The 16,714-nt window shown below is 46.8% G+C and overlaps 1 protein-coding gene across 1 annotated transcript in view; it reads right to left on the bottom strand.

Moving 5' to 3' along the window:
• The window catches only part of LOC135527971 (protein bicaudal D homolog 2-like), an 89,734-nt gene that overhangs the window by 71,473 nt on the left and 1,547 nt on the right, over nt 1-16,714 (bottom strand). The gene's annotated exons all lie outside the window — the stretch shown is intronic.

A 16,714-nucleotide genomic window follows, 5' to 3' on the forward strand; every position in this document is an offset into this window, starting at 1 on the left:
ACACCCAGGCTCCACACACACCCAGGCTCCACACACACCAAGGCTCCACACACACCCAGGCTCCACACACACCCAGGCTCCACACACACCCAGGCTCCACACACACCCAGGCTCCACACACACCCAGGCTCCACACACACCCAGGCTCCACACCCACCCAGGCTCCACACCCACCCAGGCTCCACACCCACCCAGGCTCCACACCCACCCAGGCTCCACACACACCCAGGCTCCACACCCACCCAGGCTCCACACCCACCCAGGCTCCACACACACACTAGTCGGAGAAAGGAGGATACTGGGGGAGAAATGAGGATACTGGGGGAGAAATGAGGATACTGGGGGAGAAAGGAGGATACTGGGGGAGAAATGAGGATACTGGGGGAGAAATGAGGATACTGGGGGAGAGAAATGGGGATATCGGGGGAGAGAAATGTGGATACCGGGGGAGAGAAATGTTGATACCGGGGGAGAGAAATGTGGATACCGGGGGAGAGAAATGTTGATACCGGGGGAGAGAAATGTGGATACCGGGGGAGAGAAATGTTGATACCGGGGGAGAGAAATGGGGATACCGGGGGAGATATTTGGGAGTGAGAAAGGACCCAAATTGACTGGCCTACTTGCACTGAGGGCCTGGTGGAAGACAGGGGAGAGGGATGGTGGGGGTGGGGGTTAACAGAAGGCCTGGGGCCATAGCCTGGAATGAGAGGGTGGCCCGGTGGAGCTGGGTCTGGTAGTGTGGTGGTACTCAGGAGGCAAACCATGGACCCACCCAGATACACTATAAACACAGTGCCCCCAAGCTCTTCAACATGGTCATTCAAACAGTGAGCCGCAGACTGCAGTGTAAGATGGATGGATGGATGCATAAATTAACAGAGGTATTTCATTACTGAGTCTGACACCTCATCCCAATATAAGCTCTACTTTCCATGTCTGAGCCCCTCGGTTGAAGATAGGGGTGGGGCTGGTCACACCTGTGTGTGTGTGTGTGTCAACTAATGCCATAAACATCATTATTCCTGCGCTCTGTATTATGCTAATAATACCCCCTCCCCCTGCCCCTCTTTTGTTTTTGGGCATGCTCCCGTACCCCAAGGGGACTTCTTATACACCATCAGGGCCAATTCTCCCCCTATATGCCCTGAGGGTGTTCTCCTGTGGGAGAGGCTCAGGAGGGGAGGTGGATCCAATCTCCCATACAGCACTGAGCATGTGTGTAATGGCCAGGTCATTGGCACATTCACCCACATACTAGAGCGTGAGTATGTGTGTGTTAGATTAGAACACATTAGTAGATACTGGTTAAGGACCACATCACAGTATCAGCTCAGAGGGGTAGGTGTCCTCCATTTCCTTGGCGATAGTCAGAACAGGAAACTGCATTTAAACACCCCACTGAGAGGAAACCAACACATTGCTTCCACAAACACCCATCTTCATTGCCTGACGACTCATACAGTATTGAATTCCCCTGCTCTGTCTATCACAATACATTTATCTTGGGGACCCACGTTTGTGGGTGTGGCGTTTGGACGGAGCAATGTGAATGGGTAGCCAGGCTACCATCTTCAGTATTCAGAACATAAAGGGGGGTGGACAGGGATTATAATGAACTCTATGCCTCTGCTCTGTACCTCCTATTCTCTCAAAGATGTCCGGTCTGGTCCATAGAGCCATATTTCATCTGCTTCCGTACTCCTATAATTAACCAGCTAGGGCTGTGTTGAGGTAAACAGGATGCATGGCTGGACTGTAATTCAATAGAGGGAAGGAGCTGTGAGGAGCAACAGGGAGGTAGCTGAGGGAGAGCAGACGGAGGGAGTCAAGACGCCATGGGTTAGGAGTGAGGAGGCCAAGCAGGGTTGAGACTTGACGCCTCCAAAGATGCCCTTGAAGTATGGCCTTATCTCTCTTCTCTTAACCTCTGAGGAGGGCTGGGGGCAAGAAAGATGTCTGTTGTCGGGCTCTGAAGCAGAGACATGACATTTGATAAAGACTTTTTCCACATTTTGTTACGTTACAGCCTTATTCTAAAATTGATTAAGTAGTGTTTTCCCTCATCAATCTACACACAATACCACATAATGACAAAGCTAAAATAGGTTTTTTATATATGTTTGCACATTTATTACATATGAAAAACGGAAATATCACATTTACATAAGTATTCAGACCCTTTACTCAGCACTTTGTTGAAGCACCTTTGGCAGCGATTACAGCGTCAAGTCTTCTTGGGTGTGATGCTACAAGCTTGGCAAACCTGTATTTGGGGAATTTCTTCCATTCTTCTCTGCAGATCCTCGGAAGCGCTGTCAGGTTGGATGGAGAGCGTCGCTGCACAGCTATTTTCAGGTCTCTCCAGATATGTTCGAGCGGTTTCAAGTCTGGGCTCTGGCTGGGCCACTCAAGAACATTCAGAGACATGTCCTGAAGCCACTCCTGCATTATCTTGGCTGTGTGCTTAGGGTTGTTGTTCTATTGGAAGGTGAACCTTTGCCCCAGTCTGAGGTCCTGAGCGCTCTGGAGCAGGATTTCATCAAGGATCTCTCTGTACTTTTCTCCGTTCATCTTTCCCTCAATCCTGACTAGTCTCCCAGTCCCTGCCTCTGAAAAACATCCCCACAGCATGATGCTGCCACCACCATGCTTCACCATAGGGATTGTGCCAGGTTTCCTCCAGACTTGACGCTTGACATTTAGGCCAACGAGTTCAATGTTTGGCCGAGCGGCCAGTTCTAGGAAGGGTCTTGGTGGTTCCAAACTTCTTCCATTTAAGAATGATGGAGGCCACTGTGTTCTTGGGGACCTTCAATGCTGCAGAAATATTTTGGTACCCTTCCCCAGATTTGTGCCTTGACACAATCCTGTCTTGGAGCCCTACGGACAATTCATTCGACCTCATGGCTGGTTTTTTTGCTCTGACATGCACTGTCAACTGTGGGACCTTATATAGACAGGTCTGGGCCTACCAAATCATGTCAAATCAATTGAATTTACCACCGTTGGACTCCAATCAAGTTGTAATAACATATCAATGATAATCAATGGAAACAGGATGCACCTGAGCTCAATTTCAAGTATCATAGCAAAGGGTCTAAATAAGGTATTTCTGTTTTTTATTTTTAATACATTTACAAACATTTCTAAAAACCTGTTTTCGCTTTGTCATTATGGGTTATTGTGTTTAGATTGATGAGGATTCTTTTGTATTTAATCCTTTAGAATAAGGCTGTAACGTAACAGCATTTCGAAAAAGTCAAGGAGTCTGAATACTTTCTGAATGCACTGTAGTTCTTCAATCAAATGGGGAGAGGGAAGGTACAGTATTGCTCACAACAAGCAGAGAGGAGCAGGGTAGGGTGGTAAGGCTATCTGTTTCCCTGGATCCGTTAGGGGTGTGTGGGTGTAAACTAAACTACTGTATCTCAGGTCGCCTGGAGCACTTGGCAAGGCAGAGAGCATAAACAGGGTTTGATGGCGAGCCGATAATAGAGTCCACACACTTTCATAATAGGAACTATGCAGGCGGGAGTCAAGTAAACACACACACACATCTGATCCATTTATATAACATACAGTATACTTGCAGAAACAGCATCACATAACCACACTGACACTGACAGGCATTTACTCTTGACCAGGCAGAGAATAGAGAGCCTATCTCCAGAAACACTACATAACCAGGTGATTGTCAGTGCAAGTACAAATAGTATGTATGGGTAAGTGAATATAAGTGGCTAGCTGAACACCAGTGACAGTACCCAGTGTCTAGCCGAACACCAGTGACAGTACCCAGTGTCTAGCTGAACACCAGTGGCAGTACACAGTGTCTAGTTGAACACCAGTGGCAGTACCCAGTGTCTAGCTGAACACCAGTGACAGTACCCAGTGTCTAGCCGAACACCAGTGCCAGTACCCAGTGTCTAGCTGAACACCAGTGCCAGTACCCAGTGTCTAGTTGAACACCAGTAACAGTACCCAGTGTCTAGCCAAACACCAGTAACAGTACCCAGTGTCTAGCTGAACACCAGTGACAGTACCCAGTGTCTAGCCAAACACCAGTGACAGTACCCAGTGTCTAGCCGAACACCAGTGACAGTACCGAGTGTCTAGCTGAACACCAGTGACAGTACCCAGTGTCTAGTTGAACACCAGTGACAGTACCCAGTGTCTAGTTGAACACCAGTGACAGTACCCAGTGTCTAGCCAAACACCAGTAACAGTACCCAGTGTCTAGCTGAACACCAGTTACAGTACCCAGTGTCTAGCTGAACACCAGTAACAGTACCCAGTGTCTAGCTGAATACCAGTGACAGTACCCAGTGTCTAGCTGAACACCAGTGACAGTACCCAGTGTCTAGCTGAACACCAGTAACAGTACCCAGTGTCTAGCTGAACACCAGTGACAGTACCCAGTGTCTAGCTGAACACCAGTAACAGTACCCAGTGTCTAGCTGAACACCAGTAACAGTACCCAGTGTCTAGCCGAACACCAGTGACAGTACCCAGTGTCTAGCCGAACACCAGTGACAGTACCCAGTGTCAAGCTGAACACCAGTGACAGTACCCAGTGTCTAGCTGAACACCAGTGACAGTACCCAGTGTCTAGCTGAACACCAGTAACAGTACCCAGTGTCAAGCCGAACACCAGTGACAGTACCCAGTGTCTAGCCGAACACCAGTGACCGTACCCAGTGTCTAGCCGAACACCAGTGACAGTACCCAGTGTCTAGCCAAACACCAGTGACAGTACCCAGTGTCTAGCCGAACACCAGTGACAGTACCCAGTGTCTAGCCAAACACCAGTGACAGTACCCAGTGTCTAGCCGAACACCAGTGACAGTACCCAGTGTCTAGCTGAACACCAGTGACAGTACCCAGTGTCTAGTTGAACACCAGTGACAGTACCCAGTGTCTAGTTGAACACCAGTGACAGTACCCAGTGTCTAGCCGAACACCAGTGACAGTACCCAGTGTCTAGCCGAACAGTAGTGACAATACCCAGTGTCTAGTTGAACACCAGTGAAAATCTAACAAGCCTTTCACTCTCAGAATGTGTAACAATAATCATCATCACAATCATTGATATAGGACATATTTGAGAGAGACAATTAAGAGACACAAGTTAGATAAAAAAAATGTGCTGAAGAGTACATTCTGTGGTGAAGACAAAACGTCTAGCCTAATCAGCTAGTTGAGGAACGGACAGAATGTGATGACGGAGCGATAAAAAACAACAGAAAGAGGAGGAGGACAGGAGAGGGGGGGGAGAAGTGGGGAAGGAGAGGCTCCCCTCCGTCAGTTCACAGCACCAACTCTGTAACATACACGCACACAGGCATGCACACATGGTCTCAGATGGCCCATTCAAACACATTGGGTTCTTTGTGTTGAGGGATTTATGAAGGCGATGAGTGGAGGAGGCAGGAGAATGTCAGCCGTACACAGAGACCAGAGCTCTTCTGTTTAAACCCTAACATCGTGACAGAGGATCTCAGGCCCGCCATGATGACCTCACCCTCTACTTATAGCCTGATCTGGCCATAGTGCTCCACTAACAGGATTACACTAGTGGAAGAATGACCCTGCTGGGCCACTGTACTGCTACTCTCAATGCACTGTGACTGGATTCATTAATTCAGAGCTGCCTCGATCTAATGTCCAAAGAAACAATCACTATTCCACACACACACACACACACACACACACACACACACACACACACACACACACACACACACACACACACACACACTTTGTCTCATTATGCCCTCCTGAATTCCAGGGGTACTCCGGGTGGTCGAGGAAAACCCCAAATTGCCGTTATCCTCAGTCTAATACCCCTGAAAGCTAAATACAGCTAATATGGCCCGGTGCTGTAATCTGGGGTCCATACTGCACTGGAGAGGGCAGATGGGGGTCTGGGATTTAACCCGCTCTAGGTTGGCATCCTTGGGGCGGGGGGCATGGCCCCACCACAACAGAGAGGTGGCGGACTCAACAGGGCATGTGTTTAGAAACGGTGGCTGAAGTGAGTCAAAATCCCCATGAACATGAACTTCTACCACACCAAGTCTGATGAGACCGAGAGACACGGTCAATGAGAATTGGCCAGTGAGAGGGATTTTCACGAGACACAGGTAAGCTGCTTGATATCAGATCGTGGCGAGAAAGCTTCCACTGCAGTCAGTAATGACACCATCCTGCGTACTATATACTTAACTAGGCAAGGGGGCAGTCAGTAATGACACCATCCTGCGTACTATATACTTAACTAGGCAAGGGGGCAGTCAGTAATGATACCATCCTGCGTACTATATACTTAACTAGGCAAGGGAGCAGTCAGTAATGACACCATCCTGCGTACTATATACTTAACTAGGCAAGGGGGCAGTCAGTAATGATACCATCCTGTTTACTATATACTTAACTAGGCAAGGGGGCAGTCAGTAATGACACCATCCTGCGTACTATATACTTAACTAGGCAAGGGGGCAGTCAGTAATGACACCATCCTGTGTACTATATACTTAACTAGGCAAGGGGGCAGTCAGTAATGACACCATCCTGCGTACTATATACTTAACTAGGCAAGGGAGCAGTCAGTAATGACACCATCCTGTGTACTATATACTTAACTAGGCAAGGGGGCAGTCAGTAATGACACCATCCTGCGTACTATATACTTAACTAGGCAAGGGAGCAGTCAGTAATGACACCATCCTGTGTACTATATACTTAACTAGGCAAGGGGGCAGTCAGTAATGATACCATCCTGCGTACTATATACTTAACAAGGCAAGGGGGCAGTCAGTAATGACACCATCCTGCGTACTATATACTTAACTAGGCAAGGGGGCAGTCAGTAATGACACCATCCTGCGTACTATATACTTAACTAGGCAAGGGGGCAGTCAGTAATGACACCATCCTGCGTACTATATACTTAACTAGGCTTAAAGGGGGCAGTCAGTAATGACACCATCCTGCGTACTATATACTTAACTAGGCAAGGGGGCAGTCAGTAATGACACCATCCTGCGTACTATATACTTAACTAGGCAAGGGGGCAGTCAGTAATGATACCATCCTGCGTACTATATACTTAACTAGGCAAGGGGCAGTCAGTAATGATACCATCCTGCGTACTATATACTTAACTAGGCAAGGGGGCAGTCAGTAATGACACCATCCTGCGTACTATATACTTAACTAGGCAAGGGGGCAGTCAGTAATGACACCATCCTGCGTACTATATACTTAACTAGGCAAGGGGGCAGTCAGTAATGACACCATCCTGCGTACTATATACTTAACTAGGCAAGGGAGCAGTCAGTAATGACACCATCCTGCGTACTATATACTTAACTAGGCAAGGGGGCAGTCAGTAATGATACCATCCTGCGTACTATATACTTAACTAGGCAAGGGGACAGTCAGTCTCCACATGCTGTCCATCATGTGTGTTGCACTACAGTAAAACCCAGAGAAGTTATATAACAGACAGTTATACCCTGGAAATACCAGGCACCTGAAACATAATAGCAGGCACCTGAAATTCTAAACCTATACTCTTGCTGATGTCATGGCTGCTGTCTCCCAAAGCAAACAGCAACAGTTCACCTGACTAACCCTCCCACCAGAGACGCACCTACACCAAACCTCATAACTGAAGGAGAAACAAACACAGCTCCTCCCCCTGCCACACCGCCCAGCCACTACCCTGCTTCACAAACACTCAGCTCCTGGCCTTAATCTGGCCTTAATGGTCATGTATTCTCATAATCTCCACCCGGCACAGCCTGAAGAGGACTGGCCACCCCTCAGAGCCTGGTTCCTCTCTAGGTTTCTTCTTAAATTCCTGTCTCTCTAAGGAGTTTTTCCTAGCCACCGTGCTTCTACATCTGTATTGCTTGCTGTTTGGGATTTTAGGCTGGGTTTCTGTATAGCACTTGGTGACAACTGTTGATGTAAAAAAGGGCTTTCTGAATACATTTGATTGATTGACTGTTTCAATACAGCCACCCTGGCCCTGTGCTCTGCTTCACTCAGCTCCTGTTTCAATACAGCCACCCTGGCCCTGTGCTCTGCTTCACTCAGCTCCTGTTTCAATACAGCCACCCTGGCCCTGTGCTCTGCTTCACTCAGCTCCTGTTTCAATACAGCCACCCTGGCCCTGTGCTCTGCTTCACTCAGCTCCTGTTTCAATACAGCCACCCTGGCCCTGTGCTCTGCTTCACTCAGCTCCTGTTTCAATACAGCCACCCTGGCCCTGTGCTCTGCTTCACTCAGCTCCTGTTTCAATACAGCCACCCTGGCCCTGTGCTCTGCTTCACTTACACTCAGCTCCCGTTTCAGTAGAACCACCCTGGCCCTGTGCTCTGCTTCACTCAGCTCCTGTTTCAGTAGAACCACCCTGGCCCTGTGCTCTGCTTCACTTACACTCAGCTCCCGTTTCAGTAGAACCACCCTGGCCCTGTGCTCTGCTTCACTTACACTCAGCTCCTGTTTCAGTAGAACCACCCTGGCCCTGTGCTCTGCTTCACTTACCCTCAGCTCCTGTTTTAGTAGAGCCACCCTGGCCCTGTGCTCTGCTTCACTTACCCTCAGCTCCTGTTTCAGTAGAACCACCCTGGCCCTGTGCTCTGCTTCACTTACACTCAGCTCCTGTTTCAGTAGAGCCACCCTGGCCCTGTGCTCTGCTTCACTTACCCTCAGCTCCTGTTTCAGTAGAGCCACCCTGGCCCTGTGCTCTGCTTCACTTACACTCAGCTCCTGTTTCAGTAGAACCACCCTGGCCCTGTGCTCTGCTTCACTTACCCTCAGCTCCTGTTTCAGTAGAACCACCCTGGCCCTATGCTCTGCTTCACTTACCCTCAGCTCCTGTTTCAGTAGAACCACCCTGGCCCTGTGCTCTGCTTCACTTACCCTCAGCTCCCACTTCAGTAGAACCACCCTGGCCCTGTGCTCTGCTTCACTTACCCTCAGCTCCTGTTTCAGTAGAACCACCCTGGCCCTGTGCTCTGCTTCACTTACACTCAGCTCCTGTTTCAGTAGAACCACCCTGGCCCTGTTTCACTTACCCTCAGCTCCTGTTTCAGTAGAGCCACCCTGGCCCTGTGCTCTGCTTCACTTACACTCAGCTCCCGTTTCAGTAGAACCACCCTGGCCCTGTGCTCTGCTTCACTCAGCTCCTGTTTCAGTAGAACCACCCTGGCCCTGTGCTCTGCTTCACTTACACTCAGCTCCCGTTTCAGTAGAACCACCCTGGCCCTGTGCTCTGCTTCACTTACACTCAGCTCCTGTTTCAGTAGAGCCACCAAACAACTCAGTGCTTCACTGTACACTACCTCAGACTTAAACACCCAGCAACCAACATACACTTGATCTGTGATTAATACAGCCTGCTGGTCCTTTATCCATCACTGATGGTAGAAACAAAAGCCCTTTATTCATCCAGGCTAACAGCAGTCGGGTCTTTGTACAGTCCAAGGCACCATATACGGTAGCTCGGTCCAAGTGATTGTAGTTACACCAGATACAGAATGTTGGCTTCACTTGACAAATCTAGAGTGGAACTCTTTTCTGAAGGTTGTGTTTTTGAGTCATTGCTGACATTGCTTTCTGCTCTACTGCCCACTGGACCCGCACATCCTCTCTCTCTCTGACTTCATTTCAGTTTAGCCTAATCTATAGGACACCAGAGAAGCACGACAGAGCACCAGGAAGGGGAGGGTCAGGCAGCAGCACCCAGACAGGCCCTCCCTTCCCTGGGCTGAGCGTGGAGTGTTGCTGGGCTCTGGCTTGGCTCCCAGACCTCCGTAAGCCCTGAGCACAGTGGCTGGGATTCATCCTCTTAGGCCCAGAAGGGAGGGGATTTGGGACTTTATTTAGTGCCATTTAGAAAAGATTACCCCTTAATTGCGGAGTGGATGTCCGGCGCAGGGCTGCCACAGATGAAAGGGCTTGTTAAAATACCCTCTACAATACGGGGAGAGGGCAGGAGGAGGGACCTTGTTTAGAGAAGAATCCCCATCAAACACACACGGTTGATGGCTCCAGGGAGGGAGGCCCTGTCCATCTCTGACCAACCCCACCATCAGGGCTCCATACTGGGGCAAACACACCAGACAAACACTCCCTACTACCAGAGTCCAATCCAACTGTTGGACTACAATCAAACTTTTGACATTTCTTCCCTTAAAAGGCAGCAGATGGGACTGTGTTATCCTCCTCCTATTTTTAAAATAGATCCAATGGGGATCCTAGGTCAAACACAGTGGAAGAGTTTAAAGTCACACCAAACATTTGTTGAAGGACATATGTACGTTAGTGAATTTGCATTTAAAAGTGAGCTGTGGTTTCAAATATGGCCACAATGGGACGCCTCTCTCAATCTGTCTTTTGTTCTCCTCTGTGAGCGTTTAACTCTCCCTTCGTCTGTGACACCCAAGACCTGTTAACCCCATCAGGCTCAGGCACACAAAGACCAGCGAGTCAAGGACAGAGCTGACAGTTTTTATTAAACTTAACAGTGTATTGGACTCCCACAGCTGTGAGTGAGTGAGTGAGTGAGTGAGTGAGTGAGTGAGTGAGTGAGTGAGTGAGTGAGTGAGTGAGAAAATGGCTGAATGACATCCCCCATAATGCCACAAGAACCCAGAGAACACTGGCCTTTGTTATGACAACTGTGTGTTGACTTACAGAGAGGTCTGGCATTGGAGAGAAACAGCCAGAAAGAGAAGGAAAAAGATGGAAAGAGAAGGCTATGGGCCATCTGGCTATATGTTCTATGGGTCTGTTGTCTGGTCCCCTAATAATTAGAGAATGCTGACATCTTTATGGCCACTTGGTCTACCTTGTAGCATCTCTAAAGCACCCAGAATGTCACATGAAACAGCAACAGTTGCTTGAGATAATGTCACATCATGCCTCAACTTCACCACAAGACAAATATGCCAATCAGTGAAGTTTCCCCTGACCACTCATCCCTGTAAGAGACATAATTAAGATTGGGGTTGAGGAAATCTCCATTTCAGTTTTGGGCTAATTGGGTAACATTTGCAAATTGTTTGTTGTCTGAGAGGGATATGCTGTAAATTAAGATGACTTGATGTATTTTGAAAGTAAGACATTGAAGATTATATTAAATAGTGCTTTGACGTCATACAACCAAGTCAAACACCTGCAAGTCCAAATGTGTACCTTACATTTTCAAACCATAAAACTAATGCCATATCCAATGTCAACGCTTATGATCACTATGTTTGATGTACAGCTACAAAATGCCATGGCGTCATACCCTGGATTGGTCTGAACAGAATGAGCCTGTTTGTTCATTGTGCAGAAAATTGACCGGGGCACACGCACCTGAATGCACTCATGACTATTTTCTATGTGCACCAAAATTACGATCTGTTTCTCTGAATTGCCTTGTGAAAGTCTTACACTGTAAGATCGTATTTTATAACTTAGCTAATCATGTTGGCAACAGAATAAGCTTTTAAATCTTTCCCACCTGACCCAGATTGCGATTTCTAATGGACCGTTCTTGGATTCCATAAACAACAACAATAATTGTGTCATGGCGGGGATGCAGGGTTGTGTTCCAAATTAAACAATTACAAGTGTGCTTTGCTCTAGTTCCTCAACGGCACAGCTAGGAGCTCAAAAAAGTGACTTATCGTCGACTCTTCTTTACGTCATAAAAGTGAATTGAAATTGCTTAGGAGTTGTGCACACTTAGGTTTGTGTCTACTTGGAGACACCAGCTAGTCCTCTCACTTAAAGCCTTGTAGTGTTTTTGTCCTGTTGCACCTACCCCGCAGAATAGTCTTATCATGTTACTGAATATCTCCAGAGTATTTTCAGATTTCGATATCAAAAAATGAATTGTACAATGCACATAAAATCAATAGTGTAATGTGTGGATTCAGTCTTGTGTCCAGTGAACTGTTGTGTCCTCACCTTTGGTCTAATAATTTTCCCATAATATCCAAACTGTTCCCTTTTAATGGCTACCATTGTTGTGCATATGCTTTTCATATTTCTTAGAAACATTTCTATCCATATAGGCCAATTCCCACGAGCATAAATGGTTCATGTAAGAGGTGAAAGTCCACAGTCTTCACATCACAGGGTGGTGAGTACCTTTATTACTTTATAGAATTAAAGGATGTACTAAACCTCCTCTTATAAACCTACACTATGAAGAAAAGAAATGTATATGTTGTGTTTTGATACGATCTGATCATTGAAGATGAAGGAGATGACGGAAAGGAGACGAGGAGAGGAAACCACTTTAAACTATTGAGAAACACCCCAAAACACCTCACAAGGGCTGGGAGCCAAGTGACCCAAGATGTAGGTCTCACTGGACAACAGATGGACACTAATCCAGCGTAGCCGTAGCAGCTAGCTCAGACTGCCACCCACTTCCCCTCGCTATGGGCGATCAATGGGTAGCTAGCAACAGTCACCAAGCAGTAAGCACCCTCTACCCCTGTGAGGTGGGTGTAAGATTAGGGAGGGAACGTTAGCTTGCCACCAGTCCACTCACTCACAAACAATGACAAGAGTAAAAAGCAAAGCCAAACAGAGAGATCGCAACCTTACGTTATAGCTATGAGTCCTATGGAATATAAAGAGATTAAATGATAATATACCGGTAGTATGAATCTAAAGCCTGAGCAGTATGGGAGCAGTAATTCAAGGCGACTAGCAATTAGAAGGGCAGTAGGATTCCTTGAACACTTTCTACTAGAAAACGTGAAAACAACATGTGTGGGAAAACATGTAAGTATTCAGTGGATGGACCTATAGAAAAACAGAAAATATCCTCAAAATATACTATATCAAATCCATCCATAGTTATAGCCTCATGGATGGTCTCTCATGTTCCATTATATGCTATTCTGCAGCAGCAGGTAGCTGCTGTAAAGCCATAGTCTGCAGAACAGCAGACTCAGTCACACTTATTCAGAGGCACACTGCCTCCCAAGTGGTGTGGACTAGTGTGTGTGTCCTCTTCTTCAGGTCTGTCGTTGACTGCCCCCGGGGTTAGACCTACTGTATACCATTGCAGCTGGACTTTGCTCACTGCCAAAGATGACTTCTGACCTGCTTGTTCCACCCAGATTGGAACAAAAGAGTAAAAAAACAAACAGTCATTTTAAACACGCAACAAATATTAATTACATACACACAGGCTGAGTGTGTGTATCATCTGGACAGGGTTCAGTGTTGGACAGACAGTACGGTGTAAATCTTCCAGGTCTTTTATTCCGACCTGTCTAAGTCCTCAAAGAGGACCGCCAAAGAGAAAGGAAAACCAAACATGGTATTCAGCAGGGTAAATAGTAACCAGGTACAACCATCTCCAGAGACAATGGTCATTCAACATGACATTTACCTGACTAGACAGTAGTCCAACAGTCTTAAATACCCCTAGAGACAAAGGACAGCCAACATTCTGTTTGTAGAGGTCAGCTAGACCGTTTGCAGTTGCTAAAGAAAACTAATAGCAGTAAACCAGAATTGCTCCTAATAGCACTGCCCTAACTCAACACACAGTGGCAGGCAAAATTAAATGAGCTATTTGAATTCAGACAACCCATTGTGACTGAAGACCTATCATGGCATGAGTGCACTGTATTTTAAGAGGCCATCTGAGCTAAGAGTTTGTTTCAACAGAACAACTTGTCTCTTCTGTAACAGATAATTATATTCAGGCATCCTGTATAATATGAAATATGAAGACATTTTGAATGATTATTATATTTCCCACAGATATAGATAAGGTGTATTTTTAGACAGACCTCTCTTGTCTCTGACCATGTTAACCAGGTACCCAGCTGCTATCCCACAGTGAACTAGAGGAAGTCAGAGTTGAAAGGGATCTGTTTTCCCCCGTCCTAATAACAGAGCTTCCTGCCTCCACACACCACCACAGAGTGAGAGGAGGGCTGGGAGAGAAAGCGTAGGGCGGACGGGGGAGGGGGAAGATGGAAGAGGGGGAGGGGAAATGTTTTTCCTTTTAGAGTCACCTTTTACAATGAACCTTGACCAATGACCTACGGCCAACGTTTAACTCTAAAGGCACAATACCAGACAACACAACAATCCCCGGATATCACTGCCCTCTGGTTATTATTGTGGTTAATGGCTACACAGATGGGATATTTCTTACATTAAACATTTTTACACTTATCCAGAGTGACTTACAATTAATGGATGTATCTTAAGATAGCTAGGTGAGACAACAACAAATCGTATCATGTACATTTTCCCTCAGCAAAGTATTTATCAGCAGTCAGTGCTAGTGGAAAAAGACAAGTAAGGAGGGGAGGGTCGAGTCGGGCTCTTCAAAGAGGTAGGGTTTTAGACGATTTCCAAAGATGGTAGAGACTCTGCTGTCTGCTGTCCTGACTTTAGGGGGAAGCTTGTTCCATCAGGACTGAGAGGAGCTTTGACTGGGCTGAGTGGGAGCTGACCTCTCGTATGGGTGGGAGGGCCAAGAGACCGGAGGTGGTGGAACAGAGTGCTCGGATTGGGATGTAGGGTTTGAGTACAGCCTGAAGGTAAGGAGGTGCAGTTCCCCTTGCTGCTCCGTAGGTAAGCACCATGGTCTGGAAGATGATGCGAGCTTCGACAGGAAGACAGTGGAGTGTGCAGAGGAGCAGGGTGACATGGGAGAATTTAGGAAGGTTGAACATCCGGTGGGCTGCGGCTTTCTAGATAAGGTGCAGGGGTTTGATGGCACAAGCGGGGAGCCCAGCCAACGGAGAGTTGCGGTACTCTAGACGGGAGATGATAAGTGCCTGGATCAGGATCTGCGCTGCTTCCTGTGTGAGGAAAGGTCGTAATCTACAGACGTTGTAGAGCATGAACCTGCAGGGGCGAGTCACTGCTTTGATGTTCGCATAGAATGACAGGGTGTTGTCCAAGGTCACACCAAGGTTCTTTGCACTCTGGGATTTCTAATACTAAAAAGTAGTGTTGGACAGAAGGCTAGTATCAGCCAGGACTTGACCATACATCTAACACTGGCAGTAATGAAACCATTGTTTCATCTACCAAGCGGAGAGGAAGAAACACATTTATCATGGCAATGATGTCATCTCCTCAGCTAGGCTACATCGAGGGTAGTCACTAAAATGGCAAAATATAAATTCGATTTCGACACCATTCGGATCCAGGCATGACTCAATGCAAATGGGGCGGCAGGTAGCCTAGTGGTTAGAGCGTTGGGCCAGTAACCGAAAGGTTGGTAGATCAAATCCCAGAGGTGACTAGGTAAAAATCAGTTGTTCTGCCCCTGAACAAGGCAGTTACCCCACTTTTAGGGGTTAACTGCCTAGGACGGCATTGTAAATAAGAATTTGTTCTTAACTGACTTGACTACTTAAATAAAAGGTAAAAAAATATAGCAATATATATATCTACAATAGGCCCACAAATGGCAGCCAGACAAACAATGAACAATTTCCAAATAGACAACGTTTGACTGATCATCAATCAAACAAACATTGGACATCTGTTTATTACACCATTGTCAGTGACAAAGTCAACGAGTCACTAACTTCATAAGTCAGACAAAAATGCAATGATTCAGACTGCTTTTTGACACAATTGTTGGCTTGGAAAATAATCAAAAAAGCAGAAGAAAAACAAAAGTACTCCATTTGTATCTAGGAGCAACCAGTTTATCCTATTCTCTCTCTTTTACTGCCATGGTTACCATTCTTGCTTGCTTCCAGTCTGTTTCCTCTATTCAGAGGTTTCATGTTGTTATTCTGAGATTCTGGCCAGGGGAATGCATGGGAACGCAGAAGAGAGGCTGCTGAGACAGCCCCAAGAAAACCTCTCTGAAACCCAGCCACTATGCACAGAGGAAGAAGGGACGAGGGGGGAAGAAACTGAGACATGCAGTAGGGAAGGAAAGAGAAAGGGAGAGAAGACTGAGGAGAGGGGGAATCGAGAGAAACAATGAGCTCATTTCCTTCAGATTTTACTGCGTCATATCTGTTCGGCCAAGGCTACCTCTCTCCCTCCTTCCTCCATCTCTCTTTCTGTCTCATTCCTCAACCCACTCACATATTCACACACCCAAGGGAGCTGTGCACATGTTAAGCGAGACAAGGAGGAGTGAAGCATCATGGGGTACCCGGCCCACTGTGCACTAATGATTGGTCTATTCTAGTCATGTGGGAAGAAAGAGGGATGTAAAGATCTCAGAGTCGTCACTAGCTTCTATACCCACAAAGTCATAAACCCCAACCATTTCCAGAATGTATCTTCTTACAACTGTATTTCTAAACCTTAAAATAAGTAACAGTAATGATTACATACATTTTGAAAGTCATGATGAATTACTAAAATGTAAATGTCAAATGTAACCCTAACCTTAAACCAAAAAGATCAGGTTTGTAGCCAATTTGGACTTTGTGGCTGTGGAATCTGACTTTGTGGCTGTGCTAACTAGTGGAACCCCTCAGAAATGGGTTCCACATAGCAGGAAGCAACTCATCCAGGCCATGAAGTGACGCTCTGGACAGAAATCTCCTCACTGCTAAAGAGGGCATCCCCTTTTTCTACCAAACTGCCCTGGGACACGTGAGCTGTTCAGCTGCGGTTCACTCTGACTCGCTTACTCCCTAACTCCCTAACTCTAACTCCTAGTTCTTACCCTGCTCTCTCTCCCAATCAA

This window comes from Oncorhynchus masou, chromosome 33 (genome assembly GCF_036934945.1).
Source record: "Oncorhynchus masou masou isolate Uvic2021 chromosome 33, UVic_Omas_1.1, whole genome shotgun sequence".
Classification (NCBI taxonomy): Eukaryota; Metazoa; Chordata; class Actinopteri; order Salmoniformes; family Salmonidae; genus Oncorhynchus; species Oncorhynchus masou.